Source organism: Canis aureus, chromosome 8 (genome assembly GCF_053574225.1).
Source record: "Canis aureus isolate CA01 chromosome 8, VMU_Caureus_v.1.0, whole genome shotgun sequence".
Lineage (NCBI taxonomy): Eukaryota > Metazoa > Chordata > Mammalia > Carnivora > Canidae > Canis > Canis aureus.
The window spans coordinates 36,912,407-36,939,026 of NC_135618.1; the positions used below are offsets into that span (position 1 = coordinate 36,912,407).

Below are 26,620 nucleotides of genomic sequence, written 5' to 3' on the forward strand. Positions count from 1 at the left end.
TTCAATAAATACTTACTGATGAAAGATACAAGTTGTTCCACTCTCTCAATTCAATAAAACTTTTTTGAATTCTTACATACTTATACCCTTCCAATAAATTCCTTTTTGGCTTAAGCTAGCCAGAGAGTGTTTCTGTTGCTTGCAGTCCCAAGTACCTTAACCAGTGTACTGAAGGCAGCACCCTTGGCTATCCCCAGGAAATGCAACTGCTATAGAAAATCCATGAAGACACTAGCTTCTCTACAAGAAGACACAGAAGGAGTGCTCCATTCTCACCTTAATCAAGACAGTAAATTGCATTGAATATTCAATCGATGCCATCAAATTCATGGTCACAAAGAAAGTCAGTAATAGAACAGAAGAACATTTTGTGGTTGACAGCTGTGGATGGTGGTTAATCTAGGCAGAGAGTTGATCTACATTAACATCAGCAGACCCCTGGAATCTTCCCACACCATGTCTGAAATCAGTTTTTATTATGCACTTTGTAATAACTCCTGTTGGATTTTTAGAGTTAAGATGAACTAAGAAATATTAATTTACTCAACATATAAGTGTTTTTAACTTAAACTTTTTTTTCTTCAGGACCCATTGAATAGTATTTTTCTATTTGTAAGATCAAAGATATGTGTACATTTTCTGTATTGGGGCTGTGGTACAGATACTATCTGCCTTTGATCCTAAGGCGTTCATTGTTTTATATTTATTGTTTCCAGGTGGCTCAGTGGTTTAGCATCTGCCTTCAGCCCAGGACATGATCCTGGGGCTCCGGGATCGAGTCCCACTGCCTCCCTCTGCCTATGTCTCTGCCTATGTCTCTGCCTCTGTGCGTGTGTGTGTGTGTTTCTCATGAATAAATAAATAAATCTTTAAAAATGCACTTGACGAGGGATCCCTGGGTGGCGCAGTGGTTTAGCGCCTGCCTTTGGCCCAGGGCGCGATCCTGGAGACCCGGGATCGAATCCCACGTCGGGCTCCCGGTGCATGGAGCCTGCTTCTCCCTCTGCCTGTGTCTCTGTCTCTCTCTGTCTGTCTCTCTCTCTCTGTGTGTGACTATCATAAATAAAAAAAAAAATTTTTTTTTAAAAAAGAAAAAAGAAAAATGCACTTGACGAGATGAGCACTGGGTGTTATTCTGTATGTTGGCAAATTGAACATCAATAAAAAATAAATTTATTATTTAAAAAATAATAATAAAATAAATAAATAAATATTTACTGTTTCCAAAATTAAGATGTAATTTTCAATCTGTGAATACATTTAATGTAGCTCTTCTGACCCCCAAGGAATGTGCTATTAAATATATTATGAATCCTTTACTTGGAGGTGCTTTAATATCTTAGAATATTTAGTTCCTCTGCCACAGTCAGTATCTTTATAGCCTATTAACATATGCATAAACACTAGGTTTGTTCCTGATTATACTAAGCCTATGATGAACCCTTTGTAAACTAGATCACAAACTCCTTATCTATTTTTCCTAGTTCAGGTATTTTATAGTTAGGAAGTTGTTTTTGTTTTTGTTTTTAATGAAAGTAAACTAGCACAAATTGGGTATCTTAAGGGCAGGGGGAGATGTTGGAGTTTGGGGGGATTAACATATCCAGATTTTTTATTTAAGTGATTTGTGGGCAAGATAAGGAAAAGATATATTGGTGGAGTGGATACTTTAGGCAGAAAAATTTGGATGAAATACTATAGGTGAGAATTAGCTTGCTAGCTGATAGGTAACTTCCAGAAAGTTTACTTAGCTGTTAGAACAAGAAGAAAAGCAGTCACTGCAATTCATTCTAACACTGCACTTCCAGGATGGTTATCTCTGGAGAACCTGGGAAGAGAAGAAGAAAGAAACAGGGGTAAGTTATTTGTATGTCAAATTACTTTGTGCTATCTAATTTTAAAAACAATTGTGGAAATGTACCATTTTCATAATTAAATAGTGACTTACCACTGACTCAGGCAACTCTATAAGCAAGTCAGATCTAATCTTATAATCCTCTTTGTCCAACTCCAAGCCTAAATGCCTGTGAGACCCCCAATCCTTTCTGATTGTTTCCCAGAAGACAAGCCTAGGGCTCTGCATTCTTATCGGCCTGGGTGCTTCTCCATCACCAAGCCCCTTCTCCCCTATTCCTTGTTTTCTATGATCCTTTGAGTGTTTTGACGGCCCACTCTCCATTTTCTGTTGCTATTTCTCTACATCTGCTGCCGCCACCAGCCCTTCCCACCAGCAGATGTCAGTTTCTCTGAGACACCAGCTTCTTTCCCCTCTGCAATATCCATTTCCAGGTCTCCTCTGGCACCATTATTTTCCACCCAGCCTGAAGGACTCTTTCTCTTGCCTTCACCCTCATGCCCTAGCCGTGGAAAGACTCTTATTTCCAAGGGCCAAAGTTCCAGCTACCAATGGCCAGCAAGTCAACTAGATCTCCTTTGATGCAGAAAAAAACAAAGGGGAACATTCAAGTGAGATTTTTGTGAGCCTGCAGGATGCAGACATTGTGGAAAGTAACCATTCTCTCCTCATTCTTGACTCAAAATGGGCAGGGCCTAAGTATGACCTTTAAAGTTCCATATGGCGGGATGCCTGAGTTGAGCATCTGCCTTAGGCTCAGGGCGTGATCCCAGTAGGAGGATCGAGTCCCACATCGGACTCCCTGCATGGAACCTGCTTCTCCCCCTGCCTGTGTCTCTGCCTCTCTCTGTGTGTCTCTCATGAATAAATAAATAAAATCTTTAAAAAAATAAAAATAAAAATAAAATCCCACGTGGCAAGTACCCCTCCCCCATCTGCTAATGTAGTGTTTACACCATAGTTTACCATGTGTGTCAGACACTATGTCTCCTTTTCAGGAAGAAACTATCTGCAAAGGGTTTTGTCTGCCAGAATCTTATGATATTTGAGAATGAATTACAGACTGAACTTGGGCTCTCTATTATTCCTCCTCTCCCACTCACTGTGGATTCAATTCCACAGGCTGTTCTTTCCAGGCTCAGAACTCAGGATACAGGACATTAACATTATTCCATTCCTAGGGAACAGTCTTGTCATTTATGCCAGTGAGGGCACATACTAGGTATGTGCACAGATGTGAGCCTGCATCTGTGGGGAAGAACTTGGTTGGTTCTGTTGATACAAGGGCCCATTGTTAAAGTAAGACACTGGCCTATAGGCTGGGTCTGTAAGGAGAAAGCATCTGTCACTGTAGTGTAAAGCTCCACTGTTGGTCTCGCTTACTGATGACTTCTGCAAGGGGGAAGGGCTACCTTCAAGTTAGCCTGGTCCCCAGTAGATACTGCTATGCTCCTTTCCTATGCCTGTGGGAGAACTTATTAAACATTCATGATACTTTTTTCAGCAGAATCTGAGCACCTTTTATGACTCAGAAAGCTTTAAAAATCAATTAGTACCAACACATAAAATAAAATTGTCATCACAGAAGCAAGTAACCAGGATAATAGCACTCCTTGTATGAATACTTCACATGCTGTTCAAGTTCATTATCAGTAAAACAGCTACCTTTTGTAGAGGCATATGATGGGATTGGTGCTTTGTTTAGAGGATTTATACACATTGTTTTGCTTAAATGTTAATTCCTGCAATGGTCCTATGAGAGAAATATTGTCCTCATTTTTAGATGAGCCTCAGAAAAATTTCTCAAAACTGAAAGATTAAGATTATTACCAGTTCAATAATCCATTCTTTCCCCAAATCTTTATTGTGCATGTACTGTTTCCAGACAGTCTCACTCCAAAGCTCATGCTGTCCTTACTCTCCTCTTCTGAGTCCCCCAGTCTGGACCTTAGTCTTGTCTCACACCCATAGCCCAATGCCTAGGTACCACAAAGTGGGTGAGGTTTGAGAGGTGAAAAGACAACACAAAGACCAATATAGGCTGCTAGTAATTGAGACTGCACTGATGTTGGCATCAGAACATATGGATAAATCCTGATGCTGAGTAATGAAGGACAAGTCACTTCCCCTCTCTTTGCTTTAGTTTTCTCATCTATCAAGTGAGGCATTTTGGATTTGATGAGCTCTGTTGTCTCTCAGCTTTGACATTCTGGAATCCAGCAAAGTGGCTGGTGGCTTGCGGTTCTAGTCCTGACTTCATTATGGAAGAAGGGAGTGCAGAATTGGAAGAAAGGAGAGGAAAATGAGTGAGTTTCAGGAAGAGGGAGGTGGTGTTATTCTTGACTCACATGTCCTTGCAGCAGAACAGCCACACCTGCAAAAAGAAAAGAAAGAAAAAAAGAAATACAAAAACAGGAAGTCACCAGACAGGCTCCAATATTGGGACCTCCTGCCACCCAGGAGACTTCCAGAGTTTTGAAGGCTCAAGGCCTTTGGATATATTGGGGCCTTTCCTAGGGCTCCATTATATCAGTCTGAAGGCTAGACTTCTAGTTCCTCTACCCAGAGCCCAGGGCATGTGGTGGGAGAGACTCCATGTAGTAGCCTCATGGAAACAGATGCCTACCACCCCATTTCCGGGGAGCTCCCCTCCCCACCTGTGGGAAGGAAGAAGGGTGAAAAGAGTAGGAGACCCAGAGCGGCATCTTCCCATTATGCCTCCACACCAACCTTGGTCACAGTCAGCTTCCTGGCCCAGCCCTGTAGAAGAGAAGACCTCTTTATCACTGTGGGAGCAGCATAGCTGCCATCTTATGACCACAGGTCCTCAAGGCTTTCATGTTCATATCTCCACCCATCCCAGATTCATGAGAACAAGCACCAACCCCCACTGGGGAGAGAAATCCAGCAGAACCCCTTCAGCAGAAGACCTGGCTAATCTGACACAACTGCTTATAATTGAAAGCATTAACTCAGCACTGAGGCCAAGTTCCCTTAGGGATGTGGAAACCCACAGAGAGAATGAAGAGCACTGTGCTGGAAATCATGGTACCAAGCCAGCACCAGAAAAAGCATACAAGGAGCTGAGTTGAGATACCGGAGCATTTAATTGAAGAATGTAGTTTTCCTTCTGCAGGACTGGGCCCTACACTCAAGGCCAGTAGCAAAGGTCCTGGGAGGAATCCAGTTCATGAAAGAGCACAGTTAGCCCTGCTCAACTTCTTCCCGGGTCCCCTTCTGCTTTTATTGCCACAGCTCTGGAGGGGAAAGACAGGGCAGCCATAGGATGCTGCAGCTGCCAAATGCCTTCTCTTATTACATCCCAGAGCAAGGATAAGGAGAGGGCAATTACTACCAGAGAAATGTGGACCTTGTACCTATGCCCCCTTCTCCTCATTCTGGAAGGGGTAGTGGCAATAGGTGTAAGGAACATCGTGACCTAATTTTGGTAGAGTCTGACTCTCTATGAAAAACAGATCAGGGGAGGGCGAAGTATGTTGGTGAAGAGGGTGGTCAGTACTACCCAGGTGTCAAGGCTTATTTTTCCTCACCTTGATGCAGGTGTCAGTGCTTTTTTTTTTTTTTTCACACCTTGATGACCCCGAGCCATATATTTGCCACTGCCAACAGCTGTGCTCCCTTAGAACTGGAATTAAGCCAGCCAGGCAGATAAGAGTGGACACAGGTGTAGGGACCGCTGCCAGTTTGGCCTGAAAGCAGATCCTTAGGCTGAGCCAAGAATTTGGCTCAGTGCATCTCACCTCCTTTCAGCCTTCTCTGGAAGAAGGTGACTCATATGCCCAGAGCAAAATTTATCTTTGGATCCCTAGAATTTGACACAGAGTAGGTGCTTGATAAAAGTTAGTTGGTTTTATCCTAAAACGTAGCTATTAAAACAATAAGAAATATTTATTATTTCATATGGTTTCTGTAATTCAGGAGCAGCTTGGCTGAGTGGTTCTGGATTGGATTCTGTCATAAGAACTTCAGGTTGCAGTCAAGATATTGGCTGGAATAGTCATTGAAGGCTTGACTAAATCCAGAGGAGCCATTTTGAAGTTGATTCACTCACACGGCTGGCAAGCTGGTGCTGGCTGTTGGCAGGAGGTCTCAGTATCTCTCTGTGGACCTCTCTTTAGGGCTCCTAGAGTGGCAGCTATTTCTCCCAGGGTAAGTGATCCAAGGAAGAGCATGATCCCAAGAGGAGCAATATATCCACAGTATTCTAGTACTTAGATAAGCTAGTCTTAGTATGGGAAAGAACCAGCAGGCAAGAATCACTGAAGGCCATTTTGGAAGCTGGTGTCCACACTGACATGCAGTTTTTGAATGCCCACTGTGTGAGGGTATTATGTTAAATACTGGGATTCAAAAATTGAGACACCATCCCTACTCTTCAGGAACTCAGAGACTAGTGGGGGAAATCGAAATGTTGCCGAGTACCATAGAATTACTCAGCAGGGGCAACAGCCCAAATTGGGTTGCTTGCCTACACAGCCTCCCTAGCATCCGATCCACTCAACTAAACTTTTTTTTAGTAGAGTTTCCACATTTTGTCAACATACCCAGTGCTTTCCAGGGACATGTGCCTGGCACATGGAGAGTGCTCAATAAATCCAGTTTTACTGTTTTCCTTTTTCTGGACCTGATTCCTGTCTCAGACCCATCTTGTTGGTAGAGGTCCTGATTGGCTTCACTTCCTCAGTTTGCTGACTTGACTCCACCCAGATGCTTTACCATCCACATACTTACAACTCAGGTTAGGATTCACCTGCCTATACATCATATCTATAGAGCCTCCATTATCTAAATTACTCCCCAACATTCATTCTCCTTTGATAGGTAAAGAGATGCATTGGCATACAGAAGGGCAAGTAACCCAGCTCAAGATCTCTCTGGAAAATTAAGAGAGTTTTACAACAATTATATAAAAATTAATCTCGAGGATCCCCCAAATTCTCATACCTTACTACTTGCCACTGTTTGATTCCCTCAAGAGAAAACCTTTATTTTTCTTTCCATTTTAGAGTATCCTGAAAATTGGTCTGAAAATCTTTCTGATCTCCTGAGAGTGAAACATTCAGCTTACCATCTACCTCCTACTTCCATCACTACCTGAAGACCCCAAAACTCTGACTGTACAGGTACTGAATCATGCATACCCACTGATATATGGGAAAAAGCAAAATAGTGCACCATTTAAGGGAAACCAGTAGCTTGAAAGGAAAAATATCAAATAAATTTCAATAAATACAAAAGTATTTCTGAACTTCCTATTATTTCTCACTAATACAAAAATCCTTTATATAACATTTTTGATATCTCATGGAGATGTCTTTATTACTTTTCTTTTTTTAAGAAATATTTTCTTGATCGCTTTCATTGATGTATTTTTCTTGATGAAACTTATAATCAATTTATCAAATAAACACACATATACCCTTTGAGATTTTAAATTAGAACATTAAGATATTGATCTGTGAAAATTGACAATGTTGAATTTTCCCACCCAGGAACATGATTTATTTCTGAGGGATTATGAGAGCCACAAAGAAGAAAAAATTTAGGTATTTTATTTGCCCCTCCCTGATCCTCAGGACCCAGAATTACCAGGGATATAATAGATAGTCAATAAATATTTGCTGACTCTTTATCTTTATCAGGTTTGAGTGAAATGTAAATGAATTGGGAAGCTTTTTCCTATGTTCCGGAATTTTTCATTGTTTCTTAAATGTTGATGGGGTGTCCGGTTCTGGTGGCTTTTGGCAAAACTTTTATTTATTTATTTATTTGCAAGAGAAACAACATTTAATATAATTTTTAAAAGTAAAAATTAATACAAAAAATACTATTAACAAAATGTCACATCTTAAAATAAAGACAGATCAGAGCCACTGAGTGAACAGTCGGTTGGGCGACTGACACTTTTTTTTTATTCGAGTTCAATTTGCCAATATATACGATAACACCTAATGCTCATCCCATCAAGTGCCCCCCTCAGCGCCTGTCACCCAGTCACCCCAAACACCCGCTGACCTCCCCTTCCACTACCCCTTGTTTGTTTCCCAGAGTTAGGAGTCTCTCATGTTCCGTCACCCTCATAGATATTTCCCACTCATTATCTCTCCGTTGTTCCCTTTCACTATTTTTTATATTCCCCAAATGAATGAGACCATATAATGTTTGTCCTTCTCTGATTGACTTATTTCACTCAGCATAATACCCTCCAGTTCCATCCAGGTTGAAGCAAATGGTGGGTATTCGTCGTTTCTAATGGCTGAGTAATATTCCAATGTATACATAAACCACATATTCTTTATCCATTCATCTTTCGATGGACACGGAAGCTCCTTCCACAGTTTGGCTATTGTGGACATTGCTGCTATAAACATTGGGGTGGGGGATCAATGGGTGGCGCAGTGGTTTGGCGCCTGCCTTTGGCCCAGGGCGCGATCCTGGAGACCCCGGATCGAATCCCACGTCAGGCTCCCGGTGCATGGAGCCTGCTTCTCCCTCTGTCTGTGTCTCTGCCTCTCTCTCTCTCTGTGTGTGTGACTATCATAAATAAATAAAATTTTAAAAAAAAAACATTGGGGTGCAGGTGTCCCGGTGTTTCACTGCATCTGTATCTTTGGGGTAAATCCCCAGCAGTGCAATTGCTGGGTTCTAGGGTAGCTCTATTTTTAACTCTTTGAGGAACCTTAACACAGTTTTCCAGAGTGGCTGCACCAGTTCACATTCCCACCAACAGTGCAAGAGGGTTCCCTTTCTCCACATCCTCTCCAACATTTGTTGTTTCCTGTCTTGTTAATGTTCACCATTCTCACTGGTGTGAGGTGGTATCTCATTGTGGTTCCGATTTGTATTTCCCTGATGGCCAGTGATGCAGAGCATTTTCTCATGTGCTTGTGAGCCATGTCTGTCTTCCTCTGTGAAATTTCTGTTCATGTCTTTTGCCCATTTCATGATTGGATTGTTTGTTTCTTAGGTGGTGAGTTTAATAAGTGCTTTTTTTTATTTTTTTATTTTTTTATTGGTGTTCAATTTACCAACATACAGAATAACCCCCAGTTCTTTATAGATTTTGGATACTAGCCCTTCATCTGAAATGTCATTTGCAAATATCTTCTCCCATTCTGTAGGTTGTCTTTTAGTTTTGTTGACAACTGTTTCTTTTGCTGTGCAGAAACTTTTGATCTTGATGAAGTCCCAATAATTCATTTTTGCTTTTGTTTCCCTTGCCTTCATAGATGTATCTTGCAAGAAGTTGCAGTGGCCAAGTTCAAAAAGGGTGTTGCCTGTGTTCTCCTCTAGGATTTGGATGGATTCTTATCTCACATTTAGATCTTTCATCCATTTCGAGTTTATCTTTGTGTGTGGTTTAAGAGAATGATCTAGTTTTATTCTTCTGCATGTGGCTGTCCAATTTTCCCAGCACCATTTATTGAAGAGATGGTCCTTTTTCCAGTGGATAGTCTTTCTGCTTTGTGGAATATTAGTTGACCATAGAGTGGAGGGCCCATTTCTGGATTCTCTATTCTGTTCCATTGATCTATGTGTCTGTTTTTGTGCCAGTACCACACTGTCTTGATGACCACAGCTTTGTAGTACAACCTGAAATGTAGCGTTGTGATGCCCCAGGCTCTGGTTTTCTTTTTCAATATTCCCCTGATATTTGGAGTCTTTTCTGATTCCACATAAATCTTAAGATGATTTGTTCCAACTCTCTGAAAAAAGTCCACGGTATTTTGATAAGGATTGCATTAAATGTGAAAATTGCCCTGGGTAGCACTGACATTTTCACAATATTAATTCTTCCAATCCATGAGCATGGAATATTTTTCCATCTCTTTGTATCTTCCTCAATTTCTTTCAGATGTGTTCTGTAGTTTTTAGGGTACAGATCCTTTACCTCTTTGGTTAGGTTTATTCCTAGGTATCTTATGCTTTTGGGTGCAATTCTAAATGGGGTTGACTCCTTAATTTCTCTTTCTTCAGTCTCATTGTTCGTGTGTAGAAATGCCACTGATTTCTGGGCACTGATTTTGTATCCTGCCACACTGCCAAATTGCTGGATGACTTCTAGCAATCTTGGGTTAGAGTCTTTTGGGTTTCTATGTACAGTATCATGTCACCTGCAAAGAGGGAGAGTTTGACTTCTTCTTTGCCAATTTGAATGCCTTTTATTCTTTTGTTGTCTGATTGCTGAGGCTAGGACTTCTAGTACTATGTTGAATAACAGTGCTGAGAGTGGACATCCCTGTCGTGTTCCTCATATTAGGGGAAGGGCTCCCAGTGCTTCCCCATTGAGAATGATATTTGCTGTGGGCTTTTCATAGATGGCTTTTAAGATGCTGAGGAATGTTCCCTCTATACCTACACTTGAAGAGTTTTGATCAGGAATGGATCTGTATTTTGTCAAATGCTTTCTCTGCATCTCTTAAGAGGATCATATGGTTCTTGTTTTTGTGATAGGTATGATCTATCACAAGATTACTTTACGAGTGTTGAACCAGCCTTGCATTCCAGGGATAAATCCCACTTGGTCATGGTGAATAATTTTCTTAATGTATTGTTGGATCCTATTGGCTAGTATCTTGTTGAGAATTTTTGCATCCATGTTCATCAGGGATATCGGTCTATAATTCTCCTTTTTGGTGGGGTCTTTGTCTGGTTTTTGAATTAAGGTGATGCTGGCCACATAGAACAAGTTTGGAAGTATTCCATCTCTTTCTATATTTCCAAACAGCTTTAGTAGAATAGGTATGGTTTCTTCTATAAACGTTTGATAGAATTCCCCAGGGAAGCCATCTGGCCCTGGACTTTTGTGTCTTGGGAGGTTTTTGATGACTGCTTCAATATTCTCCCTTATTATCTGCCTGTTTAGGTTTTCTATTTCTTCCTGTTTCAGTTTTGGTAGTTTGTGGTTTTAAAGAAATGCGTCCATTTCTTCTAGATTACCTAATTTATTGGTATATCGCTGTTCATAATAAGTTTTAAAAATCGTTTGTATTTCCTTTGTGTATTGGTGGTGATCTCTCCTTTTTCAACCTTTTTTTTATTAATTTGAGTGTTTTCTCTTTTGTTTTTAATAAGGCTTGCTAATGATTTACCTATCTTATTAATTCTTTCAAAAAACCAACTCCTGGTTTTGTTGATCTGTTCCACAGTTGTTCTGGTTTCTATTTCATTGAGTTCTGCTCGAATCTTTATTAACTCTCTTCTGGTGCTGGGTGAAGGTTTTATTTGCTGTTCCTTCTCTAGCTCCTTTAGGTGCAAGATTAGCTTTTGTATTTGAGTTCTTTCCAGCTTTTGGATGGATGCTTGTATTGCGATGTATTTCCCTCTCAGGACTGCTTTTGCTGTATCCCAAAGATTTGAACAGTTGTATCTTCATTCTCATTAGTTTCCTTGAATCTTTTTAATTCTTCTCTAATTTCTTGGTTGACCCTTTCATCTTTTAACAGGATGCTCTTTAACCTCCACGTGTTTGAATTTCTTCCAAATTTCTTCTTTGTGATTGAGTTCTAGTTTCAAAGCATTATAGTCTGAAAATATGCATGGGATGATCCCAATCTTTTGGTATAGGCTAAGAGCTGATTTGTGACCCAGCATGTGGTCTATTCTGGAGAAAGTTCCATGTGCACTTGAGAAGAATGTGTATTCAATTGCGTTTGGATGTAAAGTTCTGTAGATATCTGTGAAATCCATCTGGTCCAGTGTATCATTTAAAGCCCTTGTTTCTTGGGAGATTTTGTGCTTAAAATATCTTTCAGTTGTAGAAAGCGCTGTGTTCAAGTCTCCAAGTATAAGAGTATTATTATCTAAGTATGTCTTAACTTTGGTTATTAATTGATTGATATACTTGGCAACTCCCGCATTTGGGGCATAAATATTCATGATTGTTAGGTCCTCTTGTTGGATAGATCCTTTAAGTATGATATAGTGTCCCTCTTCATCTCTTACTACAGTCTTTGGCATAAACTTTAATTTATCTAATATGAGGATGGCTATCCCTGCTTTCTTTTGAGGACCATTTGAATGGTAAATGGTTCTCCAACCTTTTATTTTCAGGCTGCAGGTGTCCTTACATCTATAATGAGTCTCTTGTAGACAGCAAATAGATGGGTCTTGCTTTTTTATCCAGTCTGAAACCCTGCACCTTTTGATGGGATCTTTAAGCCCATTCATGCTCAGAGTTACTATTGAAAGATATGAATTTAGTGTCATCATAATACCTATTCAGTCCCTGTTTTGTGGATTGTTTCCTTGGATTTCCTCTTTCTTTTACAGAGTCCCCCTTAATATTTCTTGCAAAGCTGGTTTGGTGGTCACATATTCTTTCAGTTCCTGACTATATTTATCTCTCCTTCTATTGTGAATGAGAGTCTTGCTGGATAAAATATTCTTGGCTGCATGTTCTTCTCATTTAGGACCCTGAATATATCCTGCCAACCCTTTCTGGCCTGTCAGGTCTCTGTGGAGAGAGGTCTGCTGTTAACCCAATACTTCCCCCCATAAAGTTTAGGGATTTTTGTCTTTTGCTGCTTTAAGGATCTTCTCTTTATCTTTGGAATTTGCAAGTTTCACTATTAAATGTCAGGGTGTTGAAGGGTTTTTATTGATTTTAGGTGGGATCTCTCTATCTCCTGATGTGAATGCCTGTTTCACTTCTCAAGTTAGGGAAGTTCTCAGCTATGATTTGTTCAGATACACTTTCTGGTCCTCTGTCCCTTTGTCCCTTTCGGCGCCCTCGGGAACCCCAATTAAATGTAGATTTTTCTTTGTGAGGCTGTCATTTATTTCCCTTAATCTCTCCTCATGATCTTTTGTTTTTCTCTTTTTCCTCCTCATCCTTCCTTGCCATCAACTTGTCTTCTATGTCAGTCACTCATTCTTTTACCTCGTTAGCCCTCATTGTTAGGACCTCCAGTTTGGATTGCATCTCATTTAATTGATTTTTAATTTTGGCCTGATTAGGTCTAAATTCTGCAGTCATGAAGTCTCTTGAATCCTTTATGCTTTTTTCTAGAGCCACCAGTAGCTTTATAATAGTGCTTCTGAATTGGCTTTCTAACATTGAATTTTAATCCAAATTCTTAACTCTGTGGGAGAGTATACTGTTTCTGATTCTTTCTTTTGTGGTGAGTTCTTCCTTCTAGTCATTTTGCTCGGTGCAGAGTGGCTAAAAACAAGTTGTACTTGATAGAACGCCTCCTAGTGTTTGCTTATGATTTGAATCACCTGTGTATCAGTGGTAATCTGTGGAAAGAAAACAACACAACCATTCCATATTTAGGTAAAGCTGGAATAAGTTCTTTATGAGAATAGTAGAGAAGCAATACCCTGGAAATCAGGAATCATGGGTACTGCCCAATCCTAAATAGAAAAGGTGAATCCTTGTCACAGAGATGAAATCAAAGAGTTGTTTGAACACCTTCTCTGTCATGTACTAGAGACTTGATCTTGGCCAAGTGGCTTAATCTCTCCAACCTTCAGTTTCATTTATAAAATGTAGACAGTAATACCTTTTGTATAAGGTTATTGTGGAAATTAACTGTGTTAACATGTAAAGTTGTGTACAGTTAGTTATACAGAAAAAAAAAGAGTGCCCAATAGCTAGTATGACTATTAAGATGCATGGCTAGAGGATCTCTGGATTTAGTGAGATAATGGGAAGAGTTAATTTTTAAAGTTATTCTTGGAGACTCAGAATAAAGATCTTTCATCTTACAAAGACTCCAGAAACTAGTTTTCAAGACTGACAAATTAATGTGAATTCATGATGTAGCAAGAGAAATGGGTTTCCAACAATCCTGGAGATGAAGGCAGTGGAGCTCACTATACTGGCTCTTTATATGAAGATAAAGTAACTTAAAGAATGGTCATTGCATTCTCTGTACATGTACAGATTTTTCTATTGTTACCTGGTTCTCTAGTGAGAAGTTGGAGAGTGTGCAAAAGCCATAGGATAGTATTTATGAAATAATATTGAGGAAATTAAAGTGTTAATGACTAGAGCCAATATTAAAATGGTTGAGAGTAAGTCAGTTACCTAATCTCTGTAAATGGTCAAGTTGGGTCCAGGAAGGCCTCCTGCAAAGGTGGAGAATATAATCAATCAGCTAGCAGTCATGAGTGACTGGGAGAAGAAGAGTTCATTGAGAAGTTTTGAGGGAGAACTGATTCAGCAGAAAATGAGTTCAGTTTGAGAAATAGAGTAAAATAAAGATAAAGTTATTTTTGGCTTGAGTTCATTGTAAATGGGTTGTCAATTTATTTGTTTAAAATGTATTTTCTAGGGCACCTGAGTGGCTCAGTCAGTTGAGTGTCTGCCTTCAGCTCATGTCATGATCGCAAGGTCCTGAGATCAAATCCCACATAAGGCTTCCTGTTTAGCAAGTGGGAGTATGCTTCTCCTTCTACCCCTCCCCCCTGCTCATGCTCTCTCTCTCTCAAATAAATAAATACAATCTTAACAAAAATAAAATAAAATGTATTTTCTAGCTATGAGCACATTCTCTTTTAGGGTGCAAATCTATAAAACAAATGGGATCATGTCTGTTTAATTCTCTTCATGGAGTATCCAACATGAAAATTACTTTCTAAATGGTAATGATAAAAGAAAGAGAATAATAGAAATGATTAGCAAAACAACATCATGTTTCATGTATTTATTGAATTGAAATAAACTCTAGAAAGGCTTCATCCCCTACCACCCCTCTTTTTTTAAGTTTTTATTTATTTAAGCAATCACTACATCAAATATGGGGTTCAAACTCACTACCCCAAGATCAAGAGTCGCATACTCTTCCAACTGAGCCAGCCAGGCACCCCTCAGCCTCATTCTTCTGTTCAGGGCCTGTTACAGCATGAGTGGCTTTGGTCAAATACAAGGCCATCTGGACATCTTCTGGCCATAGTGTTGCCATTAGTACACTCAGAAAACCTGGGTATATCTCTACAGTCCTCACCAATCCCATCAGCTTTGCCTTCACAGAATGTGCTGAAAAGTATGGACTTAGGAGGCTCTGGAGCATCACAGCCTACACACTTAACAACAGAACACCACTAGTGGCAGCCCATGAAAACTTTGAAGACACATCTACACATGAGATTAGAAACTTACTTTCTTCTTCTCAGTTCAAACCTAGCCAGATGGGGCAGGGGGGGCATATTCACCAAGATTAGGGCAGAGTTGAAGATTATTGTGGGATGCTTTGTTCGAAGTGAAGAGAATACTAGTTTAACTTCTTTCACCCACTAGACCAGGAAAAATATCCAGTCTCATAAATATTAGTTTTTCATTTCTTTGCAGAATTAGACAATAACTATTTCTTGATTGGCAAAACGAGTTAGTCTCAAGTTCACCACAGCAAGCCAGTAATCTTGTATAACATATTGTCAGATGGAAAACTGTATTTACTAGGTTTCTAGAAAATGCATAGTTTCCCCAGATTTTGTTCAATAATTTGCCTTAACAGCCCATCTCAAGTTTCAAATGAGAAATTATTGAATATCAGAAGCCATCAATTTTCTTCATGTTCAGGTTGTTGACTCTCATGTTACATCATTTAAATCGTTATGTCCCATGCTTGGTGCAATGCTTCGTGAGTCCTGGCATAGGATGATGATCCATTCCAATTTACTGTGAACTGTACAAGGTTACACTATCCACTCAGAAGTACTCCAGGTTGAGAAAGAGGAGCCCTCTTGTACTGTTGGTGGGGATGCAAACTGGTACAGCCACTCTGGAAAACAGTGTGGAGGTTCCTCAAAGAGTTAAAAATAGAGCTACCCTACAGCCCAGCAATTGCACAAGTACCCCAAAGATACTGATGTACTGAAATGCTAGGACACCTGCACACCAATATTCATAGCAGCAATGTCCACAATAGCCAAACTTAGAAGGAGCCACAACGTCCTTTGATAGATGAATGGATAAAGAAGATGTGGTATATTATTCATCCGTTAGAAAGGATGAATACCCACCATTTGCTTTGACATGGATGGAACTGGAGGCTATTATGCTGAATGAAGTAAGTCAATCAGAGAAGGATAATCATCATATGGTTTCACTCATACATGGAATATAAGAAATAGTGAAATGGATTATAAGGGAGGGAAGGAAACTGAGTGGGAAAAATTAGAGAGTAAGACAAACCATGAGAAACTCTTAACTGTGGGAAACAAACATAGGGTTGTGGAAGGGGTGGTTGGTGGGGGGAATGGGGTAACTGGATGATGGGCACTGAGGAGGGCACTTGATGGGATGAGCACTGGGTGTTATAATGTGTTGGCAATTTAAATTTAAATTTAAAAAAATAAGTACTCCAGTTTGAGAAATAAATTATATGTCACCTTTTTAAAAATTTAAATTTTTCTCTGCTAAAAATGAATTAAAATCCTCAGACCTGATACTGTCTTGTGCTTCTGCTTCCTTGGGCATCCATGACACAACACTATAGTTTCTTGAACTATATAAAGTATAGTTTGAGGGATCCCTGGGTGGCTTAGCAGTTTAGCGTCTGCCTTTGGCCCAGGGTGCAATCCTGGAGTTCCGGGACCGAGTCCCAAGTCGGCCTCCTGGCATGGGGCCTGCTTCTCCCTCTGCCTGTCTCTCTCTCTCTCTCTTTCTCTGCCTATCATGAATAAACTAATAAGTAAATCTTTTAAAAAAATAAAGTATAGTTTGAAGTATACATATGTTTCTCCAATTACCTGGTGTCTGCAGGACCAGCAGAAGTTTGAATTTAAAGGTCAGAGGTTATGATCCCTTACTGCAGAAGTTTCCCAGGAAGCCATCCAAGTCATGAGCCCAACACTAGCACCACCAAACCCATTGGCTCTCAGAGATATCACCTGTGGTGTAGGAGTTTATCAATCCAGCAGTGAGTCTTTTAAAACACTATAAAATTATCGGAAGCATGATGCAATATTATCAGAAAGTTTCAAAAAAAATCACAAACATAAAGCAACTCATCCTTTTGGCATGTTAATTCCAGTCTTTGCACACCCATCATCATTTACAAGGCTACTATCCCAGTACAAAAACCATCTATACCCTAGGTGGTTTTGTTTTGTTTTTTTGTTTTTTTTTTTCATTTCACTTTAAATAGGAAATAAAGATTTCTCATATTAATGCTTAATTTTTGTACTTATTTTTAATGATTGAAAATATCTTTTTGTGCTTATAGGTTATAATTTAATACACTATTTCCTCATTGTTTTAATATTTGGCAGTTATAAGCAAGACTTTAAGAAACACCTTTACATATAAATACTTCGATTATATTGTCATTCCAATAAACACCCAGGAATTTGAATTGGAGGCTAAAGAGTACACATACATATTTATATAATTCCACTATATACAGCCACATTGTTGTCTAAAAGAGGAAACCATGCCCACCCTGTCTAAGGGACTCTGGGAATGACAAATATTCTTAGAAACTGAGTGTCTATAAGGTATGGTTGAAAGAGCATAAGCTTTGGAATTATTAAAACCTGTAAGCCAAATCCTACTACACCACTTACTAATTATGTGTCCTCAGAAAGTAAAGCAACCTCTCTTAGCATCACTTTCCTCATTAGAAAATGGAAATTATAGTACATATTTCATAATAACAGCAACTGCCATTTGTTGAACATATATTCCACACGCATTCTTCATTTAATTCAGTCTCTAGGCTTATTATAAGAATCAAATGGAGTATCTTATGTAAAACAGCTAGCACATTGTAGGTAATCAATAACATGCAGGGACCCTTTCTTTCTATGGAATAGAAATGAACATTTATCATAGTTTCAAAAGTGAACTCTCTCTTGTTGAGGGGTCAGCTGCCTCCCATAAGCATGAAGACTTGGCCTGAGGCTGGGATTTCAGAGGCAAGTGTGCCTACAGGTACCATCAGATCCCCTTTTGGTTACCAGTGAAGAATTGCCAAGATGAGTGAGGCTTTGAGTGAGTGAAGCTACCCACTCCTTACACACCTAAGTTAGTGGACTATTATCACTGACTATGGTTAGCTCTACCTTCTCCTCCTTAAAAGCCTATGCCAGCAACATTATTGGGCCCTCGATGACCCTCCAATGGCAAAAGGTTGAGATCTCTGTTACCCTTATCAGCAGTACAAGGAGTAAAGTTCCTCTTCTTGGACAGCTGTGGTTTCATCTCCTCCCTTATGAATAAAATGGGTATAAACACTCAGAATCTCCTTCCTTCTGCCTCAGGTCAATCTTGCCTTTCTTTGTGTTACTTTTGCTTCCTCTGGTCTAAATGTATCAAAGGAGGAAGGCATGATCCTTGATGGCACTCAGATACCATCACCTTTCCCCTTCCTTCTTTCTCCAAGCTCCAAGAAATATCAGAGGAACTATGAGCAGCCCATAAAGCACTGTCCTTAACTCTACTTTCATCTCTAGCCTCTACTCCCCATAGTTTGATATCATATCTATAGGAGTAGAGCCTAGAGAGCAATAAAACTAGACTGGTGTTTAGTGCTTGCAAATGAACCACCCTGTTATTTTAGGGTCTTCTTGCAACATTCATCAGTCACATTCCAGGTGACTCTCCTCTCCTCAACTCCCAAATCCCCTCAGGAAAAGCATCATAATTCAGCAGCAAGGAAAAATGAATGACAATTTCTCCATTCGCAGAATGTCCATTAATTCTTCCCTCCCTCTTTCTCTCTTCCTATTTTTAGGATCTAGTTTTCCTGCTGCTTGATTCCTCAGAGTTCGACCAAACACTCTATACTGTCACACTCTATACCTTTGTTCATGCAAGTCCCTTCACTTACAATGTCCTTCCAGAAAATGGCAGAATTTACCATTATTTTCTCACAATTTCTTATCACATTATGTATGCTCTATCATGGCATTTACCCATTACAGGATTCAGTTGGGTGTGTATATGTTTGTCTCTCCACTAGACAGGAAGCTTCCTGGGACTCTCTTATTCATCTTTTTTTTTTCTTACAGTGTCTCAAAATGTGTCTTATGCAATTCAATAAATATTTAATATCCTTGAGGTATCTCAATGATATCTAGTATCCTTCATGAGTTTCCTGAACTGGTAATGTCCCCCTATCCATATTCTTTGCTTTAATTGAAATAGGAGGAGACTATATTCTTAAGAGCTTCTCTTCTGTAGTTCCTTAATCCTTGTATATCTCAGATTTATATTTTCAGTGCCTGCCATAGTACTTAACACATAATGCATGCTCAAGAAATAGTTACTAAAATAAACTGAAGTATTGCAAATAAATATCAAGTATATACTATGCATAGGTCATGTGTAGGTCACAGATTCTTTCCATAGAGCAACCCTTCATATTGGTTCTCTACCTCTAGTTCTCAGCCTTTCCTCAACCTATGATCCTAGGAATAAAAACTCTGGACTCCACTTAGCCCCTATTTTAAGATAAATTTCTCATTTCCCAATTCTAGTTCTTTCCCTGTCCTAGAAAATCTCCTGCAGATATACCTCTCAGATCTTTCGTGCCCCCTTCAATCACCTTTTTCTTCACCTTCAAACTGGCTTCAGCTCATCTTCCCAAGATCAGGAATTCTTCTCTTGGAAGAATTCTTCTCTTGGGATCCTCCTCCTGCCTCTCTAGGGATCAACTTCATGCCAACCATTCATATTAGTGCACCTACACAAGTTTTCAGGTCAAAGATCTACCCTTTTTCTTTCTGGATCAGAAGGACAGAGGCCAGACTGAGTGGAAGAGAGCCTTCCTCTTACACAATATGCAAGTAGGATTTTGTAGAGAACTTTGCTTTATGACTGGAGACATTATCATGGAGGGAATGGTGAACATTTCCCCAAAGACACCCATGAGACTCTGTAGGTTGAAACCTCCCCCACTGGCCCCTCAAATTGTTCATTGCACTACCTATTTGAAAACAGAAAATAGGATCTTCCAAATAGGGTTGACTTCTTCCATTCTGATCTCAGGAGGAAGGTAATTCTCTAGAAAGTTCCCTGAGGTGAATTTCAGTTTCCAAACTACTTTCCTTTTAAATCCCTCTGGCAATTCTGGACTTTCTCTTGCTCACTTCCCTTGTCTAAGAAGTTTCAGAAGGACAGAGACCAGACTATGACAGGGGCTTCCAGTTTAGAAGTAAAAGTAGGGAACGAGAAATAGAGGATTAGACCAATGAAGCCAATTTTTCTAGAAGATAAAATTACTGCAGAGAAGGAACTCATTTTGATTTTACAGTTGACATTTTCTTTCTTCTTCTCCAGAGTTACCCTTTCCATATTGTGTACTTTAGCCTTGAGTGGGGAGATGGCCCCCAAAACTACCTTTGAATTGGATTTCAAGTTCACCCAGAGTGTCTGACCTATGACTCTCTTAGATATGCGAGAACAAAGTACTGACCACTGCTTGAAGGCCTGGAACTGGGCTACAGAACATCACCATTCCACTCACAGGGCATGATCTTGTGCTTGATCAAGCAGTGAGGGCAAAAAAAAAAAAAAAAAAAGCAGTGAGGGCATAGATAAGGTCCGTACACAGGCAAAGTTCCACATTCTCTGACATGTGTTTGGCAGGACCTGAGTGGTACTGGGGCCAACTGGTAAAGTAACACACAAGTTTCATGGCTACACCTGGATGGGAAGACCAGGGATGAGGAATCAGGAGTCTTTGAAACCTGGCATCTCCATGCCCTGGGTCTCTTTCATGGTCTTCTTGGGGAAGATCCCCAGAAATACTGTGGGGATGCCAGTTCTTGCTCTGGATTTAAGGCTAGAGATGTGAGGAAGGCATAAGATGGGCCAGCTTGATGAGGTAAGACTATAAGCCAAACCCTCTTCTCAAGGACCTGGGAATGGAGTGAGAACAAATAAATAGAGGATAAAAATGGCCCCTGGAGTCCCTGAAGATTTCTAACTTCTGAAGAGTTAGTGATGGATCCTGTCTAAACTAGCCCATTCTATTGCTACCTTAATCCTACACCCTGGCAAGGATCATTTTGATCCTCAGCAGACCTCACTCCCATCTTCTATTCAAAGGAATGAGGATGTGAGGGCCATGGCAGAGTGAAGTAGAGGTAGCTCTCCGTTTCTTTCTCTCTCTCTCTCTCTCTCTCTCTCTCCACATCCCCTTCTCATTTTTCTTTCTTTCTTTCCTTCTTTCTTTCTTCTCTCTTTTTCTTTTTCTCTTCTTCTTTTTTTTTTTTTTTTGTAATAACTTTGAATGTCCTTTGGGAGATGGAAGATGACAACGCAAACTCCTCAGATTTTCAAATATCGAGGTCAACTGATGGTGGAAACACCCTTATCAGATAAAAAGACACTCATGACACATTTCAGCCACTGCTGCAGCAACACAGCCAGACCTGTAAAAACACTAGCAATGATTCCGTGACTTAGCTGGGGGCTTCCCAGGGAAGCTGTAAGCCCATGGCTCTGCTGGATAATTATCATTATCATTAGCCCATTCAGCTCCCAGGAATTCCCGCAAATGATTTTCCTCTGCACAGCCTGTGCCTAAACCACCCCTGGTGAGGAGGGGATCTTGGTGCTGGATTCTCCCTCACCTAGTAAGTGGTGAACTAGAAAGAGTATGGGCCTGGGGAAGATATTATTACACCTGAAGTGTGGTTCTTCCACTTCCAGGGGCAGGATGCTGGATACTTTATCACATGTCTCCGACTTCCATTTGCTTACTGATGAAAATGGAAGGAGTAAAACCTACTTCAAAATTTTGTTGCAAGGATGTAGTGAGGTAACTGAAGGGACATACACTCAGAACTAAATAAATGTCTCTTAATTAAACCATTGGCCCATACACCTGGTGTAGTGACTACGGCTCCAAATGACTGCATACTTACCTCTCACCAATTACCTTAAGTCAAGCTCCAGTCCATCTACTTTTGTCTATGATCTACTACATGTCCAGTGAGAGCAACAACCATTACTTGCAGAGGCCCAGAATGCTTCAGAGCCTGTAAGGCAGCTGCTCAGCAACTCTCACTGCTTGTGAATCACAGCTATTCAGGCCTGTTCCAGATGGTGTGGTGTCAGGTAGTGGATCTGAACAGAGAGTAGCATTAGTTCTTCCTCTAGAGCAGCTGACATTGGGCAAGATATGGGTGATGAGAAAGGGGAGAGATAAAGGGAACACGGGGTTGTGAAAACATTTTTATTAGTTAAAATATTGCAGAGAGAAGCAATGGAACACAGAGTGGAACCTACAGAAGCAGTGCACTGGAGTAGATATATTCAGGGAATGCCTGACTTCCTGGAACACACCTCTGGGCCTTTAAAACCTGTATTTTGTTCCTTTAGCACTTTCTAGCAACCCACAGAGAACCTCACTCCTTGAATTCCAGTATCATAGCATGTGAAAAGGCAGAGCACAACAGTCTGAAAAAGTAGCAGCCTAATGGGGGTACATGCCAGGACAAGAGCGAAATGGCATGGAAACTCCGAACCAATCCTTAGCCTCTTTTTTTTTTTTTTTTGGCATCTCTTTAATTTAAATTCAATTTGCCAACATATAGTATAACACCCAGTGCTCATCCCATCGGGTGCCCTTAGCCTCTTGAAGCTGGGGCTGGATCCCTGCTCCCTGCTCCTTGCTGGAGAGGACCCCCATGGGTATAGAAAAGAAGGGAAAGGGCTAGGGTCTGTGTGATTTAGCAGCTAAAAGCAGCATGCCCCATCATGGCTGCAGCTCAGCACAAATGCCTGGGCCCAGGACTCTCTACATAAGGGCTGGGCCTAGACGGGCCTCATTATCTCTGTGAAGAGGGAACAGCTGCAGAAGGATGTACCAGAAATCCAGCCTAGGACCTGCTTCCAGGTCTACTTTTGTCCATTCCCGAGCCCTGCCCCACACAGCCTATTTTGTTGTCAGAGCCCTCACCTGCTGTAGCCAAGTTCAGAGAACTCATTACAGAGCAAATCTTCTCAACAAGATAATATTCTTCTGAACATGTTTTTGAATGGCACACAGAAGCAGGCCTTGATCAAAACTTCTACCAGGATGGTGTGAAGAGCAGATTTTGAGATTTCTGGTGACATTTGCATACTAAGAGCAGAGTCAGAGTGGAGCTAAGAAAGGGGGAAGCCAAGAGCTCACCTACTGTTGGTTGGCTCTAAATTCTGGATTTAGGGGTCAGATACACAGGGGTCTTTCATTTCTATTTAGGTCTTTCAGCTATGATTATGAACCTAGGAAAATGTCCAGAGTTCTAGAGCAGATGCTCCACAGGGAACAAAGGCTATGCATCTATCTGGAGTTGAGTTTCTGGGGGAGCCCAGCGGAGGGCTGGTCAACAGCAGAGGAGCCCTGCCAGCAGAGCCCTCTACCTCAAATATCGTAGGTCTCTCCTCCACTAAAACCCGTTATGGGGCCCCTTGACTGGAGAATCAAGTCCAGACATTTAGCAAGACCCTTCCCATCTGGCCACAACCCACCTTGGATGCCTCATTTCCTGCTATCCTCTCAGGTGCCTTGTGTCCAGCCAGTTGAGATATCCTGCCACTCGCTGTTTACACAAATTCTCCAGCCTCTTTGCTGTTCTTATGCTGATTTCTGCATGAGATCCCTTTTCTAACTTTTTCTACTCAGTGGGTCCCTCCTGCATATAGTTCAAGATGAAATCTAGCATGCTTTCCTTTGTGATACCTTCCTCTTTCCTGCCACTCTCTGGCACCATTCACTGTAACAGCACTTATGTCACTTGTATCATCATGAATTTGGTGGTATATAATTGCTAAGCACTTGTTGTCAGAAGACATGTCAGATCTGGGGACTTAAAGAGAATAATAAAGTCTCTTTCCTCTAGATCATAATTGAGTTGGGGAGACAGATGTGCAATGAGTAAAATACAGTGCATTGTGTAGTGCAATGTCAGAGGTACAAAGTGCTGTGGGAGGAGGAAAGGAGCAGTAATTACCTCTCATAGCTGTTGAGAGGGTAGGCAGAGGAGATGCAAAAAGATGTCAAGGACCAGGGAAGATTTTACTTACACAAAGACATTTCAATAAATACTTTATGAACAAATGAATGATATTTCATAAGTAGTGATGACATAAGAAATAAAAGCTCTAGAATACTTTTACAAGTGTAACCCAAACATAGACTAGGGTCCATGTGGCCACTTTCTGCATGAATTACATTTAAAAACCACATTATAGGGGATCCCTGGGTGGCGCAGCCGTTTGGCGCCTGCCTTTGGCCCAGGGCGCGATCCTGGAGACCCGGGATCGAATCCCATATCAGGCTCCCGGTGCATGGAGCCTGCTTCTCCCTCTGCCTGTGTCTCTGCCTCTCTCTCTCTGTGTGACTATCATAAGTAAATAAAAAAAAAAAAAAAGTAAAAACCACATTATAGGGGATCCCTGGGTGGCGCAGCGGTTTGGCGCCTGCCTTTGGCCCAGGGCGTGATCCTGGAGACCCAGGATCGAGTCCCACGTCGGGCTCCCAGGTGCGCATGGGGCCTGCTTCTCCCTCTGCCTGTGTCTCTGCCTCTCTCTCTCTCTCTCTCTCTCTCTCTGTGACTATCATAAATAAATTAAAAAAAAACACATTATATCTGCCAAAAATAATTTAAAAGGAATTCCAATCTTTTTTGTCTCTTGCAGAACATTAAAAAGTCTCTAATCTGTGGGGTCTAGGGTGGCTCAGTCAGTTGAGTGTCCATCTGACTCTTAATTTTAGCTCAGGCCATGATCTCAGGGTCTTGGATAAGCCCCTCACGGGCTCTGTGCTCAGGGGAAAATCTGCCTGAAATTCTCTCCATCTCCCTTCATCCCTCCCTCTACTCGTGTCCTCTAAATCAATCTCTCAATTTTTAAAAAACATCCTAATTTTTAAGTATATGCAACTTTTCTCAAAATCTTCCTCCTACATGCTCCCCCAGATATGTTGGTGTGGAACATCTCCCCCAAGAAATTCCAAATTCTAAGTTTCTATTTTCGTCTCCCCCACCTATAATTTCTATTCTTTCTTTCTTCCCTGTTGCCTTCCAGCTCTTTTTTTATAAATTTATTTTTTATTGGTGTTCAATTTGCCAACATATAGAATAACACCCAGTGCTCATCCCCATCAAGTGCCCTTCCAGCTTTTTAAAAATCTCATTTACTCCTCCTCTTTTTACCTTTTTTGACCTAGTGGCCTCTCTCTTTCTCTCTCTCTCTCTCTCTCTCTCTCTCTCTCTTTCCTTCTCCAGTCCCTCAGTCTGTATACATCTAACATAAATAAGAAACAGGAATCAGACAGACAAGATCTTTATTAGTGTGATGGGGACAGAGTGGGAAGGTGGGAAACAATCACACATTAATAAATCTTGTCCCCATCCTACAATGATAGACAAGGTGGAATAGACCATAAGCTGTGGAGAGCTGCTCTTGGTTGCTAGTTTCTAGAATCCAGGAGCAGAGAATTTCTAGCTTTGGCTTTACCAATACCTTATGTTGCTCCAGTGGCTGAGGACAGTCCCTGCTGATGAATTTCAGCTTACTCATGAGAGTTTCTAGCAATCATATCTCCATCTCAAGATCTTTGCACTCTATAGTTGCAGCCGACCACCAGAGCATGAATAGAGGTGATACTGAGGCAGGAACAGTGGCTGACAGGGCAGGGATGAGAATGCAGGTGAATTGGGGCTGAACTGAGCTCCCTTCTCTCTGACCAAAAAAAGGCCATATCTCGCATAAAAAGAAACACAACGGAAAGAAAAAGGAATGGCCAAAGTGCAGACATTACCCAACTCCTTAAGATCAACTTCATTATGGGTTGGTGGAGGGGAATGATGCCAACAGTGTAGAAAAATGGATACCTCCATCCATCACCACCACCCGCACACATCTGGGTTGAGAATTCTTTGCATCTTTCTTTCCAGGTATGTCCTTCTAATTACATTTCTTGAAACAAGTTTGAACTCCAGAGCGATACCAGTTTTTAACTCCATAAAGGCAGCATTACTGCATTAGAAGAAACCACTGCAGATGATTGTTCATAACCTATTATGGAATGTGAGTTCAGCTACTGGGCTTACTTCAGACAGGAAACATGCTCAAGAGCAATATGTTGTACTTGCTAGAAAATTCCTAGTGTGCCAACGCCATGCCTCATTTGTAATTGTGTGCCCCCATGGCTAACATGTAGCAGAGTTTATTATATAACAACAGAATTAAAAAATGTTTAATGCACAGTTTTGGATCTGATTTTAACACTACCTGTATGATAACAGGTCTGTGCCTCTCCTTCTTATACTGTAAAATGAGACTGGGTTTCAAAACTCAAAAACTTTCAGGACCAGGCGGGTGAATTGTATATGAGAACAGCTTGAGACCATCTGTATTAAGCAGGGAGGAATGGGGCCTGTGAAAATACCAGAAACTATTCATTAAAAATGTGCTACTCCCTTCAAGAAAAACTACCATTTTCTGATCTGTTTCCTCAGAGAGCCAGTTTGAAACATTCTCTAAGGTTACTTTTTTCTTCTTTAATATTCTTGAGTTAGAGACTACTCTGTTTCACATTCTTTTCTAAGAACGGAGTGAAAATTGTCTTGGAAGTGCCAGTGCTGGGAGGACTGGTCACCTCTACGAGAGTACCTCATGTAGGTACTACTGTGTCCTTAATGTCTGTGCTGTGCGTCCTCACTCAGAAACCTTTGCTCCATGTCCTTTCCCATTGGTCAATTCACAGATTCTCCCAAAGAGCTATTGCTAACTCAATTTAGAAGAAACTACTATAAGCAGAACACAAAGAAGACATTTGGAAGGAACAGCAAGGA

General features: G+C 40.8%; 1 long non-coding RNA gene across 1 annotated transcript; it reads left to right on the forward strand.

The window, feature by feature from the left end:
* Window positions 1-1,775: 1,775 nt before the first annotated feature.
* On the forward strand, window positions 1,776-14,300 carry LOC144318089 (uncharacterized). Its single transcript, XR_013383940.1, has 3 exons — window positions 1,776-1,856; window positions 6,883-6,999; window positions 14,158-14,300. It is a non-coding gene; the product is annotated as an uncharacterized LOC144318089 (long non-coding RNA).
* Window positions 14,301-26,620: the final 12,320 nt, after the last annotated feature.